This window comes from Crocodylus siamensis, chromosome 7 (assembly GCF_052110815.1).
Source record: "Crocodylus siamensis isolate JL-2025a chromosome 7, ASM5211081v1, whole genome shotgun sequence".
Classification (NCBI taxonomy): Eukaryota; Metazoa; Chordata; order Crocodylia; family Crocodylidae; genus Crocodylus; species Crocodylus siamensis.
In genome coordinates this window covers 63,428,205-63,456,199 of record NC_143401.1, presented here as the reverse complement: position 1 = coordinate 63,456,199, position 27,995 = coordinate 63,428,205, and the positions used below count along the sequence as shown (strand labels likewise).

Below are 27,995 nucleotides of genomic sequence, written 5' to 3'. Positions count from 1 at the left end.
AAAGTTCCTTCTAACCCCAATATCCTTTGATACCTCTACAGTCTTTCTAGGTATTAACTTTGTTTTTCCATGTGTCACCTTGTTTAGTTTTCTACAATAATGTAGTGCAAATTTATACCTCGTGCAGCTTCAGTGAAGTCCAGAGGAGTAGACACCAAATTTGTTTCTTTTTGACAGCTTAAATCACATGAAATGTGGTGTCAGCCACCCAACTTTAATCTCCCACTCCACTTTTTTATTATTTATAATTGATTGCAGAAAATGCTGGTTTCCACTGGGGGGAACTAAGATTTGTGTTTGAAAATTGAACAATAGTGTCAGTAGAACATTGTTGTTACTTTGAGAATGCTGTTCTACAACTAGATATGTGTGAAAAAAAATTGAGAAAATAAATATTAAGGAAAGGTAAAGATAATGCAAGAGACTTTTTGGATTAAATGTTCAATTGCTTATTTAATATTCAGTCAAATTGTTTAAAAATATATATAGGGAGTTTTCAAACCTCTTAAATGCTTAAATATTTTTGGTTTGCAGCATTGTGCATAAGGATAGGTATGTTCTTTGCTCTGCTAACCCAGGACAGAACTTTTTGGCTTTTTATTTTTCTAAATATAAGGTGCAACTTGTGTTTTGTATGAAGGAGGCAAGCACACCCTGTTCTGACAGATAATTCTTCTGTCAAATGGGATTAAAAATGTTCAGCACTTCAGAGGCACTCAGTAACATGAAGGCTGGCAAGATACAACCTGCAGGCTAGATCTGATGCACGAAACCATTAGATCTGGCCCATGGATGTGGGGCTTCTATGGCATTCAGTGGCAGGGGCCTTCGGCTGCAGGTGTTTTTCCCTGTGTCACTGAAGGGAGAAGTGCCAGGTGCAGACATTTCTTTCCATAGCACTGCTTCGACCCAAGGTGGGTCATTCTGGCCTGCAGTTGGAAAAAGCTGCCTTGGTGGTAGTTCTTGGTGTCATATTAGAACAAAAATGTGTATGTGCCATCCAGTCAAAAATAAAGATATTAATAGAAGTTAATTGTTGATTGGGGGGGAAAAAAGTTAAACTTTTGGATTATTTTTTTTCCTTGTTAGAAAAAGCATAAAATCTTCAAGTTCTTGCACAGCAAAAAAAAAAATGCAGACTATAGGAAGTGCTGAGTGCTGAGTTGCCTCTGATTCATTATTATTCATTATTATTTCTTGATATTTTAAAGTCAAGTTTTGAGGGTACGGTCTTGCAGATGATTAATTTTTAATGACATTGATCTGTTGCTTAAAGCTAAGTCTGTAGTTCTTTGCAGGACTGGAGCCCAAGTTATCAACAGAATTCAACCACAGGAATTAGTTCTCCTGTACAGTCATAGTTAGCTGTGTTTTGCCACCATTGTGCATGCTGAATAGTGGCTTATGATTCATGCTGTCCTATTTAAAATAGTGTACTTACTTTTTGCTTTGGGTAAAAACCTGACCAAAAATATTCAGTTTTAAATTCCAACAGAGGTGAATATGAATACTGTTCACCAAAACTTTGAAAAAGGCAAAACTTGCAATCTAACAACATACAAAAACAATTTTAAGGCATAGAGACTCCAAGGCAAACTATAACAGAACTGCCATATCTGTGGGGGAAAAAAAGGTACCAAGAGTATCAAATGCAGGTTACTGTACTTTGTGCCTCTTTATATCACCTGGTATAGAAAATGGTCATGGTTCTTTTCTTGGCTGCAAATAGAACGTAGATCTTTGTAGTGGAATTTCTAACGGGAGGTTCACACTGTAACCCCTGGATCTTGTGGACTGTGGTATCCTCTCAACAGAATGAAGCTTTTGTCCCCTAGGAAAGAAATGAAGGTGCACGTGAAACCTCGTTTATGATCTCTCTTGATGGGAAGATCCTCTTCATTTTTAGAATGAAACTGCATGACAGGTCATAAAGTCCTGTGCTAAGGAACTTTCTCCTAATTTCTCAAATAAAAACAATATTTCACGTGGCCAACTTTTTATAGTATGTTTTCATTATTCTTGGACAAAATGCATCTAAACTAGCATACCAGTACTGAATAACTATTTGAATTATCTGCCCCGCTATATATCTTGATAAATTAGCAAAGTGTAATATTCTAGTTGAAAACTATGCTTTCCTATTTGTCTTTTATAATACTCTAAGAATAACTGTAAATGTTCTTTCATCTTGGATCCATGCCGCATTATTCGGACTGCAATGAATCCCCCACACGCCTGGCATGCCTCAATAGAAATTTATTAGGCTTGTGCGAATGGGGAAGTATTTGCTTCAGCTTTAGATCCGGTTGATTCGGAGGACAGTGATTCGATTTGGTGATTTGAATCACTGTCACCATTTGATTTGGCCAAATCAGAACTGGAGATTTGGTGCTGATTTGGATTGGCTGGGGAGAGGCAGGCACAGCCGGGCGGTTGCAGGTTCTCCTGTGGCTCCTCCAGCTGTGCCTGTCTCTCCCTTGGTGGGGGGAGCTGTGGGAGAAGCCCCCATGGGTGCCCTGCCCACCCCATCCCCAACCCGCCCCAGCCTCTGGGTACTTAAAAGCCCTGCACTCACTGGCTGCAGCAGGGGCTGTGACGGTGGATCTTCTTGGTAGAGCCCAACTCCTGCCCCTGATGGCCCTTCCCACCCAGCCTCAGCAGTCTGGGAATCAAAAATCCTGGAGCTGTTTAAAATCTGAAGTACTAAAAAACTGTTATTTCAGGTATTAGTTTAGATCTTTATACAAAGGAAAGATGTAAGCAGACAATTTAGTATAAAATAGTATATAACATACACAAAGCTACATTCTTGATTCATATCTGGAAAAGATGGGAAAGAAGATGTTATAGTTCACCTGAATTTTCAGAAAGCTTCGGATTCAGGACTTAAAATATGCATACAAATATACACATACATAAAGGAAATGTTTAAATTAGTCTGTGTGTTGGGTTTAAAAATTAACTTGGGAATGGTGGGGGAACAGTGTTTCCTGAAGCTGAAAATTGTTTGGATTAATTGAAAAGAAGTGTAATCTTACAGGAAGAGGAACAGAAACTGTTTCCTTTGCACATTGCTCCTTGTGAGTCATACAGTCCATGATGCAGCATTCCACTTTGAAACTTCAATTGCAGTCTCATGCATGAGACTTGCGTTCTTTGGGTGTTCCCTTTTTGTTGCTATGGTCAGAACAGTTCCATTTTTAACAGATTAAATCCTGTTGAAATTTTAAGCCAACTTTTTGTGCCACTGTTTATCTGAACCTAATCAAGTTTATTTTAGTGTAAAAGTTATCTTTTGAAAGGCTTTTTTTTCTTATCCTGTAACTGTTATGCTTTAGATGAGCACATTAGTTGTTTCCTAACTGTTGAACTATTATTGAAGCAAAAGGCGGGTGTATAACAGGTTTCTGTAACGTAGTATAATGGAATAGGGGAGTTTGCTTTATTTTTCTTCTCTCATATTATGTGTCTTTGGATAAAAGACCGTAATTAATTACTGTTTTTCCTCAGAGGTCCTGAGTGCTCTAGCTATTAGTGAGCTAATGGGAGCTACAAATATTCAGTATCTCTGCAAAATAGGCCATGGTGCTCCCAAGTTAAACAAAGCAACCCAAGAATTAAACTGAATCACTATTTTTAATCTGAATGTTTTATTGCATTTTTATTAATAATCTAGTCTTACTGTTTTTGTAAAGAGTGGGGTTTTTTGGTTTTGTTGTGGTGTGCATGTGTTTAATAAATAATAGACATATGGTTTAATTCAAGTTAAGATATGTCATCTACAGACAGGGTTAATCACTGAGTTGATAACAGAAGGATATCATGTGTTCTCTTGTAACCTTGTTTCTGGTAGCCATTGTGTTCCCACCCCTTCCTCCCTAGTTTTTAATGTAAGCTTTTATTTATTTTTTATTTATGACAAAGCAAGGAGACATTCCCCCCCCCAAATATATATTTTGTTCATGAATGTAAGATCAAATTGTTCCAACATTTCCGTTTATGCTTCAAGAGTAGGTAAAATGACTGTAATCATTCTTTATGCGCAATATAGTAACATCCTACAAAGTTGTGCTGTTTATAGGGGATTAAATTAATTCATTTGTTGCACTTTTCTTATTTACCAACATACATTTATTAAGTTAATTTTATTTTGTGGGATTTTTTTCCTTGATTAATTATTCCTAACCACTGGAATAGTTAGTGTCAGGAAATAAAGCAGTAATGCAGACCTGCACAAAGCAACCCGGAAAATGTCTTTAAACATTCTCCTGATTTTGCAAAAACCCTTACTGCTGCCCCTGTTTTATATACCAAATGTACACATTACACTGCAAGATGGGATGTCAAAGAATGCAACAAGATAGGCCTAGTGAAGCTTTGGCAGGAGCTAATAATGTTCTCAGTCAAACACTATTTCAGATGAAAAGTGGTAAAAACAAAGTGCCACACACTTTACTACAGTGAAGTACTTTTAAAATACCCTGATCATAGAGATGTAATGATTTATTTAGTCTGACTTAATTAGTCTACAAGGTGCAAATCTACTCTACCTTCTGTTTCAATGCAAGGATTGTCATACTGGAGCAAAACAATGGTCCCTCTAATCTACTGTCCTGTATCAATGGTCACTATTAGAGGATTCCAAGAAAGAGCTGTCCCCCAAAAAGACGCTCATGATGAACAAATATAGAATTGTTAAAATTTTTCTAAAGTCTGTCTAATGTCAGTGGCTGGCTTATGCTGTCAAACAAGAAGGTGTATATCAGTTGAATTTATCCAATTTAATGTAATTGAAGATGTTTCTATTACCCATCAAAATGACTCGTCCCTTTTAAATACTATTATATCTGAGGCCTTTCCATTGCTGTTTATTTGATTGGCTATCATGGCTAATCAGAACTCCACATTATCTCAGACTCCTTTGGGTTTGAGATGATAAAATTATAGGAAAATAGTTCTGGAGGGGTCTTTAAGAGGTTCAATCCTCTTCCCAAACAAGAGCATCCATGTTTAAACAATCCTAAGTAAAGGTTCGTCTAACCTGCATTTACAGTTCCCAGTGTTGGAGATACTGACAGAGACTGTTGAAATCTGTTCCAGTACCTATTCTCATAGCTAGAAAGGTATTTTTGATATCCAATATAAAGCAGTCGTATTGCAGTTTAAATCTACTGCCACGTTTCCCTTTCTCTAATATTCTTTTCTCCAAACTGGAATAATTCCAGTTTTGCTAACCTTTCCTCATATCATATTTCCAACACCTCTGGCAATTTTTGTTAATATTCTCTGGACCCTTTGCAACTTGTCCATATTTCTTGGAGTATGATGCCCAAAATTGGAAAAGCAATACAGGTGAGGCCTTGCCAGCACTGAATAAAGTAGAAAGATCATTTTGCATGACTTGCATATGATACTTCTGTTAATACACCCCAGGTTGCTATTAGCTTTTTCTGGCAATAGAGTTAAAATATTAATGCATTTTCAGCTATAGCCTAGAACCTCCAGGTAGTTTTCTGAAGTACTGCAGAAGACTAGCCATCATTCCTCATTTTGTGCATTTGATTGTTCTGCTCTAAGTGTAGTACTTTGCACTTGTCCTTATTTCACCTGATTTCTCCAGTTTAGTAAGATAATTTTTTAGTCTTAGTCCTGTCTTCCAGAATGCCATCATCTGTAAATTGAATAATTCTGTTAATGAACCATTGATGAAGACATTTAACAATATTGACCCATGAGCAATCCTTAGGGGACCCCACTTGATTCCTTCTCACAGTTGGACTGTATGCACAATTAATGGCTGCTATTTGTTAATTGAAAAGATATGGCAAAAAATGGGGGAAGGGTGTTTGGCAGTTCAAAAACTGTTGCTTTTCAGTTGCATTGGCAGTTTCATTGTCATTCAGTTCCTTTGTTCTCTTTGTTGTGAGAAATTAAATAGGAGTTCCCAATCTATCTTTCTTTACTTTTCATTATTATTATCTGTGTCTGTCATGTCCCCTTTTCCTGTCTTTTTCAGCTCTTGTCGTGTTAAATTATTTTCAGACTTGTAACTTCTGCTGTGGTCTCTGGATCTCCTTTTTCAAGAATAGTGGCAAATAGGATTCTTCAAGTGAGCATGCAACACAGTTATCTTATTGATAGTATTTTCTATCCTACCGTGTATATATAGTCGTTAAACAAGTTAAAAGGGCAATCTTAAAAATGACCATCTTTCATCCCAAACTACACTTTATCTACCATGTAACTCCAGTCAAGCCCTCACTTCTGAGAAAGCAGGACCGTCTTAGAGCATGCTCTAAGGACCTCAGTTCGAGGCTATAGTGGATCACAGTGAAAGTTAAAGCGGTCCACCATGCAAACTTGTTTGCTTGAGGTAATTCCATCTGCTGAGGCAAAAAAAAAAAAATCAAACCCAAAAACATTTCAACAGCTTGGAAATCAAATGGTAGCCTGGTCAATTCACCAAGACATGGTGGGAGGTGCTCCATATAGAAAATACTGCTTAAAAAATGACTGGACATGTTTTGTTCTGTCTGTATGGGTTTAAAGCAGGGGCAGACAAAATACAGCCTGCTGGCCAGGCAATGCCATCCAGACTGCTGATTCCCTCTGTAAGCCCTGGCCCTCGCTGCCCTTCTGCAAGCCAGTGCCTCCATGCAGGAAGTGCAACTTCAGGTGCTAAGCAGCCACCCCCACCATCCCAGCCTGGCTTCTTGACCTGTGCCAGCCTGAGCTAGGAGGCACTAGAGATAAGAAGCCTCTGCCTGGCCTCCTCATAGCTGTTTCCAGCCTCTCTGCCAGTAAGCCTGAAAATGCAGGTGAGGGCCCCACTGGGCCGGGGCCAGGGACTCCTGCTGGGGGTAGTGGGGTGGGAGTGCGGGGTGCGCTATGGAGCTGGGCTGTCTCTGCAAGCTGCTAACACATGTGGCTGGGGCCTCGGGTGGGAGCATGGAAGATGAACACTGCACCTACCAGCATCTGCTGCTGGGGACTCAGGCAGGAGCACAGTTGAGCTGGGTGGGGTTGGCCCCGCACACTGCTGCCACTTGCAGCTGGGGACTGGGGTGGGAATTGTGCAGTATGGTGCCTGGTGGAGCTAGTCTTCCACCCTGCCACCTGTATGTAGCTGGGGGCTCAGGTGGGAGCACTATTGGCCTTATTATGTCGCATAGGGCTGGCTCCAAACACTGCTGCCAGCTGTGGCTGGACTGGGTTGGGAGTGTGGGGAGCTATGTGCTATGGGGCCAGGCAGGGTTGGCCCCGCCTTCTGCCAGCACATGCCACTTCAGGGACTCGCATACTCCAGGGACTCCAAGGACCTACCCCACACACTCACCCCACCATCATAATCCCACAGCCCTCACACACTCCCACACCCATACCCTCCCACATACCCCACTCCTACCATACCCCCAAACATACCACAGCCCCCCCACACTCCCACCACCCCACCATACCCCCACACTTGCCCACACACCTCAATGACCTACCCCCTCACACCACACACATGCACCCCCCTGACTCCACCATATATAATGTATGAGTCTTATAAGACTTATTTTGAGCTATGATGCAATTGCCTCTAGATATACTAGGCAAATGCACATAAGCCAGGACAAAAATATCTTTTAAAAATAATTTAAGTTATAGCAGATGTTTGAGATATGTATGTGTGTATATATATGGGGTTTCTTTGGCATGATTTGGTTTTTTTTCCTGCTTTCAAGTTTGCACCCCCCCCCCCCCCCCCAAATCTCACCAAGGCATACTTCAGGGGCAAGGGGAGGGACTTCTGGTGGCAAAGGTCAGGTGTTAAGGGCCAGGCTTCTGGTCCCAAGATGGTGATCATGGGGCAGGGCACCTGTCAAAGGGCAGGGCTCACGGCCCTTGACAGCTGTTAAGCAGCCCTTGAACTGAAATAATTGCTCATCCCTGGTTTAAAATATAAACTTACTCTGTTAAAAGTTGAGATGACTTTCAGCAAGTCAGGCTATTTTGGTATTTCATGGGCAAATAATTGATAAATATTGTCACTTGATTAATACAAGAAACATGGATGCAGCTTGGAGGCCACCATTCGCCAGCCTTTCTGGACCCAGACTTAAAGGCTAAATATAGACAGCCAAAAAGCCTGAGGCTGAATTGATTCAATCTTTTGCAGGTTAGTCTGGGCTAAGTAGTTTGAAGTGATAAGCAAGTGAACAGACATTTACTTTTGACATGAGCGCCTTGTGCCTCCTGAGGCTGCGGGGGGCTCAGGGACCTCCCACAGACAGTGACAGAGGCAGTGTCGGTGGCGGGGGCATGGCAGTGGAGCACAGAGACCACCCTCAGGCAGCTGCGGTGACGGCAGTGGCAAGGCCAGGCCGAGCAAAGACTGCCTGCAGATGGCTGCAGTGGCGTCGGTGGTGGGGTAGAAAGTGGCGAGCACCGAGCAGCGATTTGGCAACTGGCTGTAGATGTTGCTGGTACCAGCGGCCAATCTTGGGTGGGGGGGCACACCCAATCTCCAGGGGGTGCATATGCACCTGTGTGCACCCCCTATGCATTGCCAGTAACTTTTGATTCCAGAAATGCAGCTACATGCCTGCAGTGGCTCAGGCCTGAACCCAGGGGGCAATAAAGCATGCCTCCCTGCTTAGATGGGCCCACCCACCCTGCAACAGGGGAGTAGGGGAGACTGGGGGGGAGGTGAAAAGCATCCTGAGATGCTGGGGGGACTGTGAGTTAACTTAAATCTGGAGGAGATCTGGGACAGAAGTTCAATAAATTGATTTCGCGTAAATCACTTAAATCTGATACTACATCCATCCAGGTTTATCTTAAACTGGTTTTGGACATTTTGAAAGTAATTTATCTGTGCTGAACTTCCGTTGTGTTACAGATTTAAAACAGTTTTTGATCAGTTATACTGGCTTATGTGTAATTTCTGTCCCTAGCCAAAATTAAGTCACTGGATCAGACTTGACTCTCAAGCCTGGTAGTTTATGTAGCACAGTTTTCTTTTGTAAATAAAATAAAATGATTCAGTAGGGTGGAAATTGTCTGTATCCCAAGAGGCATTCTTTTAAAAAGTGTAACAAGTTTACTAAAGGTGACCTGCAAGGAAGGAAGTGAGAAGGAAAGATTAATAAAAGGAAAGGGAAGGAGTCAAACTTCATCAAGATTTAGTGTAAGGAGACATGGAGGAATAGATTCATAGATTTCTAGAGTCGGAAGGGACTTGGTAGATTATCGGGTCTGACCTCCCTCTCCAGGCAGAAAAGGGCACTGGGGTTAGGTAACCCCAGCCAGATGCCCATCTGATCTCCCCTTGAATACCTCCAGAGCAGGGGAAAGCACCACCTCCCTTGGAAGCCCATTCCATATTTTGGCAACCCTCACTGTAAATAATTTCTTCCTTATGTCCAATCTAAATCTGTTCTCCTTCAGTTCGTGGCCATTCTTTCTGGTAGCTCCAAGGGGCACCCTGGTAAAGAGAGTGCCCCCTATTCCCAGCTGGCTCCTCTGAGTTTGTAGGCAGCCACAAGATCGGCTCTCAGCTTTCTCTTGTGGAGGCTGAAGAGATTCAGATCCCTCATTTGTCTTCATAGGGTCTTACCTGCAGGCCCTCAGCTTTGAGTAACCCTCCTCTGAACCCTCTCAGGGTTATTCACATCCCTCTTGAAGTGCAGCGCCCAAAACTGGACACAGTACTTCATCTGCGGCCTCACCAATGCCACATAGAGGGGAATTGTCACTTCCCTAGACCTGCTTATAATACTCCTGCTGATGCAAGAAAGTGTGCGGTTAGCCTTGCTTATTACCTCATCACACTGGTGACTCACGTTCATTTTTGTGTCAACCAGGACTTTGAGATCTCTTTCCACTGTTGTGGTACTCAGAATGCTACCCCCCAGTCTGTTGGTGTATTGGAGATTCTTTCTCCCCAGGTGCAGCACCTTGCATTTATCCATGTTAAATTGCATCCTATTCTGATCTGCCTACTTCCCCAGTCTGTCCAAAGCTGCCTGAATTCGCTTCCTGCCCTCCGGTGTGTCTACTATGCCCCATAGTTTAGTGTCATCTGCGAATTTGGACAAGGTGCTTTCAACACTTCCATCCAAATCGCTGAAGAAGATGTTAAACCGTACTGGTTCGAGGACATAGCCTTGGGGGCCCTGCCTGCCCACATCCCTCTGGGGAGAAACCGACCCATCCGCCACCACTCTCTGGGTGCATCCCATAAACCAGTTTTTCACATACCTTACTGTAAAAGAAATCCACATTACAGCTACTCAGTTTGCTCATGAGAATTAGGTGCAACCCTGTGTCAAAAGCCTTTTTAAAATCCAGGTAAATAATATCTACTTTCTCCTCTGCCTCTAAGCACTTTGTGACCTGGTCATAAAAAGAGACCAGGTTAGTCAGGCAGGATCTACATGCTATAAACCCATGCTGGGTGCCCCTTACCATTGTGTTACCCGCTTGCCCCCTGCAAATGTCATCCTTTATGATTTTTTCTAAGGTTTTGCTGAGAATAGAGGTGAGGCAAACTGGCCTATAATTACCCGGGTCCTCCTCCTTCCCCTTTGTGAAGATAGGGACCATGTTGGCCCTTTTCCAGGCCTCTGGGACCTGTCTGAAGTGTCACGAGCGCTCAGACAGCTGTGCCAGTTCTGCTGTCATCAGCCAATTTCTTTAGTAGTCTTGGTGAAGATTGTCAGGGCCTGCTGACTTAAATACATCCAACCCTTCCAAGTGCCCCTTCACTAGGTCAGTGCTAACTGTTGGTGGATTGGTATTACTCTCACTCCAGACTGAAGCCTCATTGGGAGGTGCATTTGTATCCACGTCCAGCAAAACAGAAGCAAAGAAATTGTTTTAGAGCTCCGCTTTTTCTGTTCTATCAGTTACAAGTTGCCCTAATCCATTCTGTAACAGTCCTATGTTACCCTGCGCCTTCTTCCTGCTCCCTGTATACTTAAAGAAGAACTTCTTGTTATCTGTAATCTTTGTTGCCAGCTTGAGTTCTGTATCTACTTTGGACTTCCTCACTGCTTCCCTGCAAGTGTGAGCCAAGCAGGTATACTTCTCCCTGGTGGCTGCCCCCTGCTTCCACAGCCTGTAGGCCTCTTTTTTTTTTTTCCTCTGAAGGCTGTCCTGGATTTCCCTGCTCAGCCAAGAAGGTTTTTTGACAGTTTTGTCTCCCTTTGCATGTACTGGGATGGTGCCCCTCCGTGCCTATAGGATCAGTCCCTTGAGGAACTCCCACCCTTCTTGGACCACCATCTCACAGATGCAAATACCCCCTCACTCCCACCCTACCCAATCTCCTGAGCTTGTTGAAGTTGGCCTTCCGGAAGTCTAGCACTACTGCCCTACTATTTATCTTTCCCACCTTATGTGGGATAGTGAATCCTGTCCACTGGTGGTCACTATCCCCCAGGTTACCTTGCACCTGTAGCTCCCCCACCAAGTCCTTCCCTGAGGCTGGCACCAAGTCACGTAAGGCATCTCCCCTAGTGGGACTGCATACCTCCTGTGTCAGATGCAGGTTCTGTATACGGGTTAAGAACCTATGTGAATGGGCAGACCTGGCTGACTGTTCCTCCCAGCAGATATCTGGATAATTTAGGTCATCCATGACAACTAGGTCTTTGAAGCATGCTGCCTTTGAGAGCTGTTTTGAGAGTTCTAGATCTAACTCTTCTCCCTGGTGTGGGGGTCTGTAGTAGATCCCCACTACCAAGTTGCTTTCACTGCCTACCCCCTTGTAATCTGACCCATAGGACTTTGTTTTGCCTGTCCTCTGTCATCTCTATTAGAACATCTCTATTATCATTCAACCATTCCACTATGGGCAAAAAAAAGTGTAAGGGATTAGATAGGTTTGAGGGTAGTTGCCTAATACTCTAGAGCAGGAGTTAGCAACCTATGGCTTGAGGGCTGGATATGGCCCATGGCAGCTCAGAAAATCAGCAGCATGCTCCAGTCCAAGTAGCATAGGGGGATCCCCAGAGTCCTGTTGCGGGCTCCTGCTCTAGATGCGTAGTTTAAGTTATTTCTACTAGAAGTTAAGGCCCTCTTTCCCCCCTCCCCCCCCCCCCCAATGGACCAACCCTTGTACTAGAGTGGTTAACTGAGGGCCATTGAAACTGTTTCTGTAAATCATTCCATATAGTTTTATGCTGATTTACTTCTGTTTTGCTAGTTTACTTCTATTTTACTTTTCTATTCCACCTATTAGGGACCTAAATCTGCTTATGTGCCCAAATGTTATTTTCTCTGTAAAATAACATTTGGGCACATATGTTGTTTATAACATATGTTATTTATAAATAAACAAGTGTTGTTGTTGGCTAATGAGTTTTTTTTTAACGGCATGTTCCCCATCCCCCTCCTTGCTGCTTTTGTATGACTTGGCCTTAAGGTTAAGGTGAGGAGGATGTGTTACAAAAATTAGATGTATTCATGGGTTTTCATGACTTGAAAGTAGATGGCATACAATTGTGCTTTGACACACATTCACTTAGACACTTAATAAATGGGTGGAATACAGTCTGGCCCATGTGGTCTCTCCTGTTTCTTGGGGAGTGACTGGAAGAATGGGTTTGTTTGTATTGTGTAAAATTATTGTTATTAATACTTTACTCAATGGCCTGAAAATGTTTGGGAGCAAAGGGAGAAGAACCACCTCTCAAATTTGAGAAACATTCATCAAAACCAGAGAAAACCAGGTGTGGCATTCTTGACAATTTTAAGAAAAGAAGGCAAGCAGGAAAAAAAAAAAAGATAAAAATCAACCTCCTGCAGTTGCTTTTGATTACGTTGTTAAGTAGCAAGAGAGGCACAAATTTAGTTCCCTAATTTGAATTTCTCCTTGCTCTCTTTCTTCAAGTGGATATTTATAATCCACTCAATATTGGGCCCAGTACGCTTTGCACAAGCTTTTGGCAGAACTTTTTCATCAAAAAAAATGTTCAGCTGCTCAGAGGTCTCATTCATACTTGCTCAGGATTAATTTTAGATATTGTATGATGATGTTTTAGGATGTTAATATATTTCTAAATCTTTTTATAATCTGTGATTTGTATTTGAATTACTTGGAGTATTCAGTAATCGTATTATAGTTAATTAATTCTTTACATATACATTAATTCTATGCATGTACCATATAAATGTATAGAAGATAACTCTTATAAAAGCACTCTGGCTTTTAACACGTGATAGCTTCGTTTTATCGGGAATGAGGCCCCATGAGAGTGGAGAGGCTAATATTTTTTGAAAGATACAAAGAGGTGGGTGGGTGTGTGTACGGATTCATCCGCAGACAAGGTTTATCTGTGCTGTTTGTGAGCTGTACCCCTTAGTCAGGTACAGGCATTACACTTTTTACTGATATAGGTTATCTGAAACTGGCCTATACCTGTAACGGAACAGAAGTTGGGCACAGAAAACTGGTTTATAGCAGAACAGAGCAGAAGTTTGGTGTGCACAGACTGGTTTAAAAACTGCAGAGTTTGGTCTAAGATTTGCCTCTCCACCACTAAAGGGCAAATGTGTTTTCTGTTCACTACCAATTTAAACTGCATCATTTACAGAAAACCGCATAACTTAGATTGATTGCGCTTCAGCCTGTTGAATATCTATACCTAGTCCTTCTCTCAAACTGATGATTCTGAGTCTGGTTCCTAATGATTTTTAGGATGAAGTATGTAGTCCGTGTACGTTTAGTTTTATAATGCAAATAGTAATACAGGTTTGCTTGTAGCAGCATTAACCCCTACTTTTCACATGGACTTCAGTCCTGTGAGAATGGGCATGTGTTTCATGTGGAAGTTCCTTGACTTCTGTTCTTTTTGGACACACCCAAGTAGTTTACTCAACCAGTGGGTTATTATGCAGGCTTCTGCTGACAGTAAAAACGTGGGAAGGAGAGAGACTGAGAAACATCTCATACAAACTGCTGTTCCCCAGTGTATATCCAAATCAGGGCTTTATCTGCAACTTTGCTTTTCTCTACACTGTGCTGTTTACAGGTATGTATGGGTGATGAGCCCAGCAGGAATAACTTTCTTAAGGAGGAATTTTGCTAAATCAAATTAGCACTGGGTTAACTTGCATTTTAAAAAATCTGGACTCATAATTGCCAAGTTACTGCTGCTACTCATTAGCCAAAAAACAAAACTGAGCAACCTCTCAGTAATCAAATGGCTTACTGCTGATGGCCATTGGAACAGTTGCTGTAACAGTTCTATTTATGGTCTGTAAGGAAAAATCCCCTACCCTCTTGTTTTTCTTTGCATATAACAGACATTAGTCCCCTGTATTGGCCAAGGGTGGAATGGTTGAATGAAATCTTGATACATTGTGACTCTTTTTCCTTTTTTATTAATCTTTTCTCACTCCTAAAAGTCTGGGGGTGCATGTACCAGAGAGAGGGTATGTGTTCACCCTTTCCCCCAGCCAGATTCTTTTTTCCTATCCCTGCTCCCTCAAACCAATTTGGGGTGTCTTTTGGGGAAAAATTAAGAAATACTGCTTCAAGGATTAGCAGTGATGTCTGCCTTGGAAACTTGCTGCTGATACTAGTAATTTATTCCTGTGTTCACATAACTGAAATGTAAAGAAACCAAAAAAAACAAAAAACAAAAAAACTTTAGTTTTTGGTTGCAGCACGATGGCCTAACTTCAGATGCACTGTCTTAATTCATTCTTAAATAGTGAAATACTGAAAAATTCCTGCATTGCAAATACAGAGCTCTGTCACTTATGCATTGGAGAATAAATGATTCTTCTGTACTGGTTCTGTGCTTTGTAACTTAATCTTTTGGTCCTGCTTTATTTTATTTGTTACTGTTGGGCTGAACATTTAGCTTTGGATGTTATAATTTAAGGTGTTACTACAAATTGGAAGATTTGATATTACCATACTAAAGCCTGTAAACTATTTTATAAAAATACATGCTTAGTGATTGGTTTACTATGAATAGTTGGAAATAAATTTTAAAGTCAAATGTAAACTACCTGAAGCTGTAGTAAAATTCATATGTAGTTTAAAACAACAGACTGTGCCCCCTGTGTGGGGAAGAAATCCTAGAAAGAATGTTTCATTTTGAAGGTACTGAAAATCTTTGGCTGTTAAACAGACTTGGATGACTCATTCTTTTTTAAACTAACTAAGCGGTACCACACCTTGCATACCATGAAAGCTGCATTTGACTAACACATCTCTATTCCCCAGGCTCTGTAAATTGTAGAGAAGTGGATCAGTTCTAGCTAAGCTGAGCAGGGATAGGTTTAAGCTTCCTATATTGGAGTTAGTTCCACCCACTTAAGTCGCAGGCTTTCTTTCTCCAGCCGAACTGGATTTCCCAGTACGTCTTTCCTCCTCCTTTTTTCTTAAGTGCCGCTGACGTAGTTGTACACGGAATGCTCAGAAAATACAGCTGCAGGAGAAGCAGTGTGTTTGGTGAGAATATGATCGTTTTAAACGTATCTACGCATATAAAGTGAAGCTGGTTTCTGTTGTTTTTAGTTGCTTTTCGGGAGGGCTTTTGGTTTGTTTTTCTCTGAGTTTAAGGAGGAAATGTATAGTTTGAAAACTTGGTTGAGTGTACGATACAGAGGAAGTGCAAAATGAACCTTGTAGCTTGGAGGGGAGACGCTTAGTTTGTAAAAAGCACTGAGAACCATTGAGGCAAAGTTCTGAAGTTTGGTTTTTTTAGAAGCCTGTTTTGCTGAAGTTGTAAAGGGGTAATAAAATGTTCTTCTCTAAGCACCAAACCAGTTTTCTGTTAAGGAAGAGAAATGAGAAACACCCAGTTCACTAACAAAGCCAACAAAATAAACATTTTTTCACATATTATGCTATCTCATTTACCAGAGTAATTTGTTCTGAATGATCTTATTGTAAATAGGATATGCCTAAAGCCCAGCAGAAGACCTGAATTTCTGCTGTAAAGTGAAGATAGGGCATATAGTATTTCTAAAACTTCAAATTTTAAGAATGCTTGCTTGCTTGTTGCATGAGTGATCACTTTTTATTATGTTTTATTGGTCATGTATGGGCAGCTGGAAATGTTATGGGCCTTTTCGTAGTGCTTCCTGAGGTAGGAAAGTCTGAAAGCAAAGGATGTTTTATTTATTTTTTAGGTGGGTACTAAATTTCTTAGTGAATTGATTTATAACCCAGCTGAACATATTCAGGAAAGACAGTGAAGGTTTTGTGATTTGTTTGTTTTCCCTCAATTAAAAATAAAAATTTGTTAAGGATCTTTTTGTAATGTGTTTCTCAAACATTGTCATAGGGTGGACCTCATCTTAACAGTGTTAAGGAACTCCTTCTCTTTTTATAACACAGTTGCATGGACTTCTACCCTCCCCATTAATAGTTGCATAATATCCCTTTGGCAATTGCAGAAATTGTTTATATGGAAAAGTATAGCAGGAAAGTACTTTAGCTTATTTTTATATAATTTTAGTAGCTGGAAACAGCACCATTTGACCAGGCAACCTTCCATTGACCCGTATTAGGTCAAAGTTTTCAAACCTGAATCCTAGAATTAGGTAGGTAACACAGATTTTATAGAAAACATGAATGATGCTTCATAGAGCTATTTATTCTTCATTGGAGCCCTGGAAATAAATACTGTTGCTGAGCTGAATAAGTGTCAAGGAAGTAATATAACCCTATCCTTAGGCTTTGTTTTAAGTAAATATTAAATATTTGGCTCATTCTTTACTATTTTTAAGTTTTCCTACCTTTAATTTTTTTCCCATTCTTTTAAATTTATCCCTAATACTTAACAGGATTTTTAGGAGGCTTATAGTTTTGGTTAAAGAACTTTAAAATACCAGGTGCAAGTAAATTATATTTTGTTTGAAAAATGGAATGGATATAGTTTTAACCAGATAGAGGGCAAATTCAATTTAAAAGACACTGTCAGCAACCATTATTAGAGATCCTGAATTCATATTTTGCTTGGTTGGTTTTTTTTTTGTTTTTTTTTTTTTAGAAGATGGGAAATTTGCACAAAAAATGTTTTTTTTTTTCCCCTAAGTGGTATATTTTAATGTACAATAAAAAACAACAAACTGAATTTTTCATTTTTAAAATTAATTTCTTATTTAAAACGTAACAAAAAATGGTTCTACTTGCTTGAGTACTGAGCCTTTTTCCTTAGGAGGACAAGCACCAGCTCTGCAAATTTTTTCTTGCAGAGTGACCCTGCTTTTTAGTTGGTTAAATTTTCTGCCCTTATTCTGGGTCTTATTTAAAACAGTAGCTTGTGGAGCATAAAGAGTACATGAGAGAGAGAACTACAATGTTAATGGATGTCAGTAATTGAAGCTTTAAAATGTTACCTCTGATTCATAGGCATGGATTAGGTATTAGAGTGAGGTGAGGGGTAGACAGGAAAAGGGCAAGACTGATTGAAATCAAGTAGCATACAGTGCATGGTCTAAGCTCCCCATCTTGGCCATGAAGAGGTAGGCTAAACAGAATTCTGATAAATAAATTCCTGTTCTGGTATCTTGCTCTGATGCTGAATCTTTCATAACAGTTTTGGCTACTTAGGTCCCTGATATTTGTAACTCTATCTTCTCAGGTTAGTGGGCATTAGAATTAGACCTATTTCTTCCTCTTCATCCTATTGTGTACTCTGTTCTTTTTGTGGCTGCTACTATTTCTACCACCTTTTTTAAAGACTTGTCAGAAGTGGAAATGAGACAAGACCTCAGTCTTCTAGTAATACTCTCCTCTCCCACACCTGCTTTTCAGGTTGTTTTGTCTTGTATCTCATTCCAGTAGCTATGTCCTTAGTTTCTCAGGCCTGAGTAAAAAAAAGGCGCATCCATGTAAGTGTTCTGTCATTGCCAGGGCTGATTGGCACTTTGTTTCTTTTCTTCACATTCGGATCATTACCTTTGCAACAGTTAAACAGCGAGCAGGAAGGCTTTTGCAGAGTAGCAGTTTGATTAACTTACAAACATATTGACAATACTACATAATGCTTCTGTGGCATTAGATTGGGCTCTTTCTATCTGTATACACAAAATATATAGGTATGCTAGTTTATACCGGATTTGTATGATCATTTTCCTTTAATGAAACCAAATGACTTCAAGTTATTTGTTGGGTTTTTTGGTTTTGTTTTTTTGTTTGTTTTTTTTTAACTACTGGACAGAACTTGAACCTGCATGCTTTTATTTTGTGCAGGTCTTTCTGATGATTTGTGCTTGGTGATTTTTACTATTATTATTTATTATTATATTTTTTTGTGCCAATAAATTCTCTCCATTCTTTAGTCAATTTACAAAGGTCGCTAGTAAGCAAACTCAGTCAGATTTACTGTGATACCTAAAACTGAAGGCACGGATAGTGGGAAGTGAAACTCTTGGGTCTTGTTTCTAGGCAATTCTTAGAAATGATGGTTGAGGTGGAAGCACAGTCCTTATATTTCCATATGAGTCTTGACACTGCTCTTTAAATACATTTATGTTTGGGTGCTGATAGTATTCTAGAACATTTTACCCTTGTTGCACTTTATATTTGTGTTTCATGTGATGAAACATGAATGGTCACATGGTCACGCTGTTTACTGCAGTCTTGGATATGTGATGAAACAGCAACTTCTTTGTGGCTCAGAGCTGTTCCATGAGAAATTTAATGTCTGGATAGGTCTCTCTTATCTCCAGAGTCTTACAGTGTTCTGTCTCTTTCCTTGCTTCCAGGAGGGAGGAAGGGATGGCTGGCTGGCTCCCTAATAGCCTTCCTAACGTGGAGCTGTCAGGAAGTCATGTAGGGACTGATGGCAGAGGCCTGCAAGGTGACTTGCAGCAGCACGGGTGACAGGACTGTCTATGAGCCAGGACCTTTAAGATCCCTAGTGCCTAGGAAAGGCCCAGGCTAGAGACTGCCTGATCACCCTTTTCCTCTTGGAGAGGGGGAGTGCCTGTAACCCCCTTTCATCTCCTGCCTGGAGGACGTGCATTTGTGGCACCTTTGTAATGCCCTGGCTAGGGGGCTGTGCAAAAGTACACGTGCCAGAGTGAACTTGTTTTTGTAGTGCTACAAACTTTGTACTTTGCAGTACTTTAAGTGCATTTTCCTTATGTGAATAGTTGTTTCCCCCACTACTTTTGTACAATGCTGAACGAGTTATGCAAGATTTGTTGTTGTCATAAATGCTGCTCAGATAAGATGCCAAGTTAGATGAGGCATCTTTGTTGGGTTTAAAATAGCAACTATGATTTTGATGTCAGAATGTAGGGAGGTGAGCCAGTTTTTAACCCTTGAAGTTAGAAGGTGTCAGTAAAATAGAGTGTTCTAGGAATAAATAGTCATTCTCGTCCTGGCTTGGTCTGCCACAACACAGATATTGTGTTACTTTTGTCTTGCTGGGATATACAGGATGATGGTTAATCTAACATGTAGGGTTTACAAGCTCCAGCTATATAGAATGGATCTTTCCAGTTTCTCATTTGAACCTCTAGTTAATTTAGACGCACTTTGGAAATGAGGGCACCTAAAGCATACAGGAGATGCAACTTAGTTTGATTTGCCAGTTCCCATAATGAGTAAAAAGAAAATCCTAGATTACTTACTACTTTTACAGGTCTGCTGGGATCATGATCACCCTGGGAAAATGATCTTCACAAACACCCTGGAGGGACTTAATGTAGGGATTAGCTAAACCACTTCAAGATTCTTCCCTGTAAAGCTGGTTTATATCTTCAGTTCATGGTCCACCAGCATAGTGGGCATATGAGGTATGGAAGGCAGGGTATGCTGTGTTTTGCTAATATGGTAAAAGAGCCACTGGGGAGATCTTCCAGTCATCATTAGTTAACAGTGGCTTTGAAATCACTTTGATATGTGCCAGAGGCTGAATAGAACCTACCTACCTCTAGAATCAGGAAATATTGCCCAGATTACAAGTAACCTTTTGGGTAGGCTACTGATAAGAGGCAGAAACAGGTCTACAGCCCAACCTTTTATTTGCTTGTACCTTACATAAAAACAAACGTTTATCCCAAAATTTATCTGGCTACCTGCAACAGCACAACATAGATTTTTCACCTATACCAGCTGGGGTAACTTATAGAAAGAGGGTAGCATGCAGATTGGCAACAGGTCTTATTGAATTTGCTGAATTCTCCAAATTTCCTTCCAGTCTATGTCCGTTATTTATAGAGTAGCTAATTGCCCGTCAAGAATGATGCATTTCAGGGAGTGTTCACATGGCCCCCCTGCTCACTCTTTGGGGCTGGCCATGTAAACAGTCCCTCCACCCCCGCCTCCAGCCTCTGGTGCAGAGGCTCACTCCCACTGCCTGCCTCTGCCTTGCAGTGGGGCTTCCCCCTGCCTCCTCCCCTCCCCGCCACCTCCTTCTCCATGCCAGCTGTTGTCGGGGCCAGGCAGTTGGGAGCCACCACCACAGTGACTCCTGCCCCTCCCCAGTTCCCTCCCTTCCTTCCCTGCCGCCCAGCCCTGTCAACAGCCTCCACCATGACCCCCTTAGGGTGTGTGTGTACACATATAATGCAATAAAATACTGCTCTCTTGCACTATATAGTATGTGTGCATATATACACACATACACAGTATTCTCGTTCTCTCTCTCGACACACACATTTGTACACCACCCTGTATTCTCTCTCTAGATATAGATATAAAAAAAAATTAATATACTGTGTGTGTGTGTGTGTGTGTGTGTGTGTGTGTGTGTGTGTGTACACACACATATACATTTATACATTAGGGGTGCACCAGTAGAGATTTTTGGGGCCAATACCAATAGCCGATTTTTTTAAGGAGGCATATCAGCCAATACCGGTTTAATTTCCGATACAGCTGCAAGCAGCTGGTAAGTCTGTTGTGGTGGCAGAGAGGATGGAGGGAAAGGGGCATTGTGGAGGGGGTGCAGATCAAGGCCCCTTTTCACCATTTGCGCATGCGCTGCCAAAGCCAAGGCCCCTGTGGTAAGGGAGGGACTGGGGCTGTGGTGGGCATGGGGCAGAGCTGCAGCTTGTCTGGGGTGCACGGGGAGGTGGGGGGAGGGTGGCTTCTGCTGCTGCATGCACCCCAGGAGGGCATGGGGGGTGTGTCCCCTGGATCTCTGTGGGGCGCAGATGGGGCAGGTGGCAGTGCTGGGAGGAGCTACGTTGGTGGGGCTGCATCTACCCCAAAAATCACTGTAGCCACCCCATAGCTCCTTTCCCAGTACTTTGCCTCCCCCCGCCTGCCCTGGCCTGCACAGCCTCCCTCCCTTCCCGCTGCCTCCCTGTCACCTGGCCCCAACAACAGCTGCCACTCTGACCTCTCCTCTTGCTTCCCCCTGCCCTGTTCTCCTCCCTGCACGCTGCCTCCCCCTCCCTACCATCTGTTCTGGGGGGTGGAGGGGCCATCAGGTAGAGAGGTGTGGGGAAACCCTGCTGCTCAGACATCTGGGGTGTGTTTGCTGCTGTCACACACTTCCCTGACAGCAGCTCAAACTTGGGCTTGTGCAGCCAGTCACCTCTCGCCCTCTTGGCAGTGCATGTGCAGATGGCCAAAAGCATTATGGACAAACAGACACACAGATGAATTGACTAAGCCCTTTATTATATTAGAATGGCTGGTTTTAATATTCTAATAAATGATCTCTGATTGGTTTTATTTAAATTTCTTTATTTCACTGAAATTTTTGGAACTGGACTGAACCAAATCTTTTGTAGACTTGGTGTCAATTAGTTGGGATTTATATCCTTCGGAAAGAGGGAGGGTTTCTTATCTCCTTTTCTTTCCCTTTGTGGAATGCTGACCTTGTTTCTTCTTTCCTTTACTTTATAGTCTTCTCTGACGAGGCTGTTTTTGGTTTTGCTAATTATCTTAACATTTAACAAAAAAATATATCTATTGTAGCAAACTAACATCTAATACATTTGGTTACATCAGTTACTACAACTACTACTGCTACCTTAAAATAAAGCTATGATATAGCACATGTGGATTATTTAATGTATAGTCTTTCCTTATTTCCTTTTAGGCATAGTGCTTTGTTTAATTATGCTTGATAGTTTCCTTTACTACCTGACCAAGGTGTCACATATGCAGAGGTTTACACTGTGTTTACTCAGAAGCAAGTTTTGGGCCTTCTGCTTGGGAGCACTTCTGAAGCTTAGCCTGGGCCCCTTGAAAATGGCCAAAGCTGGAAACAGGGTATACATTCTTCTCACCTAGGCATGCCAGGCTACGCACAAGTGTGTAGATGAATTTAGCCAAGTGTTTTACCAGCTCCCACTTGAATTATTTTAAAGTTCCCTTATCATTTTGGACTATGTCTACAACTTTTCCCTCTAATGAACCCCATTTCATCCAGTAAAAATAATTAGTAATTATCTCTGTACTGATTTGACTGAAAAGTATAAAATGGTAAAACAGTGTCTTTTTTCACTGATGTCATAGTCCCTATATCAATTGTTTATGGTGCTGTCAGTTTACCTAGTTACCATAGTGATTTTATCTGTTTACATAAACTGATGACGTACAAACTTTCTTGGAAGGAACTATCACAATTGAAGCGTTGCTCATTTCCTGTAACAGTAAAACTTATGGGAAGTCTTCATCTAATTTATAAATGTAACTTCTTGCTAGTTTTATTTATTTTTTTGTCATTCAACAAGGCAGTGTTTTCTAACGGGTAAAGTATGTGAGTGAGAGCTCAGACTTCTAGACTGTATTCCCAGTTCTGCTTCTGCTTTGTGTAACACTGAGCAAGGTGTTCCTCCAAAAATATGTAGGCAAATAGTAAGAGTAAAATTGAACAGCAGGAAAGACTCCAAAACCTTAATAGAAAATTTGCCTAAATGGAGGGAAAAGATGCAAATGCAGCATAAATATCTCATGGTTCTGTAAGCCTGAAATGCTCAGACATTTCTGTAATACTAGATAGATAGGTTCATAGTTCATAAATTAACACTTTTTTCACACTTTGTCAGAGGGGCTTATGTATGTCCTAGGTACTTATGATTCCCTCACAATATTTAATGTCAGTACTATGAGGGGAATTTGTCTTGGTTGAGGCCTGTAAATGGTCTTTGAGGATCACAAAATTCATGAAGAATATATGTTTCAGAATTATTTGGCTTTCTGCATAGCTTTAAACCCAAAATTGTGGACATACATCAGGGTTGGAAATGTTGTTTTGGGCTATTGTACTATATATAGTTCAATGGGGGGAGGTGCCTGCCCCTCCAGCAGAGGAAGGGGCAGGGGGGCCTCCTTCAGGGGCAGTGTGAAGCCGCATGGTCGGGTTGGTGGCGCTGGGGCCAGTGACCATGGTCACAAGGGTGGGGTGACTGGAAGATGTCACCTGGGGTGGGAGGGCTTAGCCAGGCTGCCTGGTGCAGTGTGGAAACATCAGCCCTACCGGGGGGGGGGAGTAGGGAGGGGCTGTGGCTTGGGAGTGAGGGAGCTGTTGGTTAGGAATAAGGGGCACCAGCAGGGCCAGGGTACTGCAAGTTGGGAATGAGGGACACCTGCAGGGCTGAGGTTTGCAAGTCGGGAATGAGGGGCAATGGTAATTTGCATTGTGCAACTTGAAGAAGGATAAATGTCACTTGAGAGCAATGGAGGGCCACATGTTGATATTGCTGTTGATGCTGATGTGTTTTTAAAATTAAGACCATTGAGCTGCTTTAACTTGTATTGTGTAATAAGTATTTTGGGGCCAAAATACTTTTGTGTTTTCTGCTTAACCTATTTACTGAGTTGGGAGCGACCATTGATGTTTACAAATGACTCATGGTAAAAAAAGGCTGAGAAACCACTGCTGTAGCTGGTTATTTCTGGCCCAATTCATGTATTTTGTTTGTTTGTTTATTTTTTGTCTAGCTTTGTTAATTCTGCATGCTAAAGTGACAGTTTCATCAGAAATAGCACTGCAGTGCTTCATGGATCTCATCAGTGGTATAATAAGACTATCTGTATATATTGCAGCTCATCAGTGAAGTTTAATATTATAAATATAATTGTTATAATTAACTTAGTTAATTTTTTTTAAGGTTTACATTCTTGGAAGAACCGTTTGCCAGGGGTGGGCAGTTATTTTGGGCAGAGGGCCACTTGCTGAGTTTTGGCAAGCCATCCAAGGCTGCATGACAGGTAGCGTAGGGCAGAGGAATATTAATTTTTCTAAATTTTTTAGGGGCCCTGTGGGCCAGATAGAATAGCTGGATGGGCTGCATTTTTCCCACCTGTGATTTAGGCTATGATAATAGCTTGTTGATTATACCTGTAAGAATCTTGGACTTTTTAAGCTGTTGTAATTCAATATTAGGTTTGTTTGGTTGCTATAAGAGGTATAAGGGTATTGATAAAACCACAAGAATATTAGTTTCCATAAAAATTAACTTCTCTCTCTCTCTCTCTCTCTCTCTCATTTAAGGATTTGCTTTAGGTATGTTGCTGCAAAGGTTGTATTTTAAAGCCAAGAGGTGCCCGTTCAAGCAAGAGTAAAACATATATTGATAAGGCTGTTCTCTAATAACTTAGAACCTGGTGAATAGATAAAGATAGGCAAAATCAGATAATGCTAAGTGTCTTTCTCTTTCCAGTGTTTTTGGAAATATAAAAAGTTTGGGCCTAGATCCACAAAAGACTTGGGTGTCAGAAGCTGGACTTTGGCAGATTTCTAGGTTTTCTTTGGTGCACAAGAGCAATGTTCAAAATTCCTTTCTAATCCCTAAGATATCTGAAGTTGTATCACCTAAAGTTTTGTTCTGTGCTTGCACAGATCTACTTCCAGCTTTGCAGTCCTGAGTGTCTTAGCACCTTTGTCATTCTGAAAGGCATTCATGATTTTACAAACAAGGTGCTCTTCTCCCTGTCTCCTCAAAGGACCCAGTCAGAGGACATGCTCATAGCATGCACTACACACACTTGCAGAACTGAATACTGTACAAAACAGAGTAGTCACAGAAACTTCTATTTCATTTGGTGGGCATTGAAGGAAAGGCACTTGGTTGCCCCATTTTATGGAAATAATTTTTCAGTTAGTCTTGATACCTAGATATTCACATCCTCTAATATAAGGTTGCAACAACATCCTTATATGGCACTTGAAATTGAGGATGTGGCATGTGCCGCCAGGGCTGTCCACATCCACTGGGATAATCAGAAAATTGTGGCCAAATATATATGGCATAATAATATTATCTATATAGATGCACATATGTGTGTGTATGTGTATATTAGAGGTGCACCGAACATCGATCCAATATTGGATTGGTGCCAATATAAAGAAAATTGTCTATATTGAAAATCAGCCTGTTGTGGCCAATAATTTGGCTGATAAATGGCCCGTGCATGTGTGCAGCTGCAGCGCAGCAGGTAGGCAATTTGGGGCACAGCTGGCAGCATGGAGAGCTGCCAGCAGCTGGTAAGTCTGGTGTGGTGGAATGGGAGACAAGGGGGATGGGGGCGGGGGGTGATCAAAGCCCCTGCAGTGAGGAGGGCGGGGGGCTGGGCTGGGGCAGGCACTGCCCAGCCAGGGCTTAAGGAGCATGAGACCTAGCCATGGCTTGTGGGAGGGGGCACAAGGAGGGAGGGGGGTGCAGCTCCTGCCACTGGACACAGCTCATCTGGCGGCTCCTGCTACAGCTCCCGCTGCTTGTCTGGGAGGGCATGGGGAGGTGCCCCCAGATCTGTGCAAGGTGGGCAGCAGTGACACTGGGAAGGGGTCTGTGGGATGGCTACAGCAATTTTTGGGGTAGCTGCAACCCCACCCACATAGCCCCCTCCCAGCACTAACATTGCCACCTACCCAGCACCACTCTGGCTCCAGCCTGCAGCTGCAGCCTGCCCCACCCATACCCTATGCAGATCCAGGGGGCACACAGCCCCCCATGCCCTCCCAGGGTGCACAGCAGCAGAAGCCGCCCTTCCCCGCACCTCCCCACACCCCCCAGGTGAACCGTGGTTCTGTCCTGTTCATATGATGTGCCAAGACCAAGCAGCAAAAAAGTTGGAGGGTATCACTGGAAGCCAACCCATGCATGCTGGTTTCTGTGGCTTTAGAGTTGCTATCTTGGCCTAGCCCAGCAGAAAATAGGTTAGGCAGATCACATTTTTCTTGGCCTCTCAGAATGTGATAGAGACGTACACAGTCTTGGAGAATTCGAAGTCCAGTGTGCTAAAGAGGGTGCTCAGGGCAGCAAAAAGTGGCTGTAGCCAGGAATGATCCAGGAAGACATGGAAGAGAGTCTCATTCACCATCTCCTCTCAGAGGGGTTATGCCACTGGTACTGGGTCTAAGTGGCAGACAAAGGTACCTGTGGCCAAGGCTCCATGCAGCGGCTGCCACTGCAGGTCACAGGTTCTCTTGCCAATGGATACCTTGTAGTAGGGCTATGCAAAACTTCGGTAGCTGATTCAATTTGGAGGAGATTCAGCCCAATTTGGGGACTGAATCTCCAAATCCAAATCAAATCGGGAGACCAAGTAAAAGCTCTGAATTGAATCAAAGCATCCAAATCGATTCAGAAAAGCTTTAGAAAAGATATGGCTGGTTCAGAAGTTCAGCTATAGACTAAACAGGCAGCTGACAAGTCTGTTTGGGGTGGGGGATGGAGGAGGTATGGGGGAGGGAGGGATTGGAGCTGGGGCTGGGGCAAGCTGCTTGGCCAGGGTGGGGGAGCACATTACGAGGGGGGTGCAGGATACAGGCGTGGCATTCCTGGGAGCGGGGGCTATGCCCTGCTTCTGCTTGCCCAGCCGGGGTGGGATGCAGGTGGGGCTCGCCCTGGGTGGAAGGGGGTAAGAGGCAGCAGGGCATAGCCCCCGCTTCCAGCGCTGCTGTGCCTGCATCTGACGCTCCTCGTGCCAGCTAGGCAAGTGGTAGCAGGGCGTAGGCCCCACAGCTCCCCCCCATGGTGGGGCAGAGGCAGGCACAGCCTGAGGAGCTATGGTAGAAGCCCCCATGGCTGCTCTGCCCAGCCCCAGCCTCCTGGCACTTTAAAAAGAAAAAAAAAGCCCCGCACTCACCGGCTCTGGCAATGGCAACTGGGGGCTCATGGCAGAGCCCTCCTGCACAGCCCAGGGTAGTGGGGTTGCCCACCCAGCCCGCCTGGCCCCTGCACTGGGAGAACCTACAGCCACCTGGTTCTGCCTGCCTCTCCCTGGCCGATCTGAATCGCCAAATCTCGCTGAATCTTCCTAAGCTGATATAGCCAAATCGATTCAGGACAGTGATCTGAATCTCCTAATCGAATCGCTGTCTTCCAAATCAGCCGAATCTGAATCCAAATCAAATACTTCCCTAGTCTCACAGGCCTAGCTTGTAGGCGGTGTGCCACACTGGGCTGGCTTGCTGTGGTGTTGTTGCCCCTAGGCACTGCCTCCAAATGTCAAAGTGGGTAGTGAGGAAAAGGCATGAGACACTGCCTGTCCATGTATTCCCAGAAAGGTCTCAAGGCAGATCCTATCATTGTTCTCCTTGGGCACAGGAAAGGTCAGCACTGAGAGGAAAGAACAGCCCAAATACAATGTGGGAAAAATGCAGCAGAGCCATGCACTCTATTAAGGTATATTTATTTCTGTCTCAATAATAACATAATGTATTTAATAAATGTGCTGGAGGGGTTGTAGTTGAGAAGAAGGTGGTAGAGTAGTGAAACAATGCTAGGTGGCTTGTCATAAGAGAAAAGATAAAGTAAAAGAGTAAACTCTCTTTTAGGAGTTCTGGAGTAACAGTTCAAAATCCTGCAAAACAAGTTTTTAAATGCATGTTCTCAGTGCTATCAGTGTTCTGACTTCTGGGTTACTAGAGTTAACTCCCCCCCCCCCCCCCCCAACAAATGTTTAAAGTGTTGGCATGTTTTTTTTCCACCAAAAGTACAGTAAAGGTTTAATATTTTCTTAAATACTTTCAGCAAATTTATTTTAATTCATTACTTTTACTGATTTATTTTGATAGCTGTAGAGGGAGGAGTGTTGATCCAGTAAATTTATGATTACTTAAACTGGA

The 27,995-nt window shown here is 42.4% G+C and overlaps 1 protein-coding gene across 5 annotated transcripts in view; it reads left to right on the top strand.

The window, feature by feature from the left end:
- Positions 1-27,995, top strand: part of SGMS1 (sphingomyelin synthase 1) — a 182,510-nt gene that overhangs the window by 102,802 nt on the left and 51,713 nt on the right. The window contains exon 1 of one of the 5 annotated variants that reach the window (XM_090057813.1): positions 15,329-15,454. The exons of the other annotated variants lie outside the window; for them this stretch is intronic. The gene's annotated coding sequence lies outside the window, so the exon portion shown is untranslated. Of the gene's footprint in view, positions 1-15,328; positions 15,455-27,995 lie in introns of those variants that run through there. 5 annotated transcript variants of the gene reach the window in all.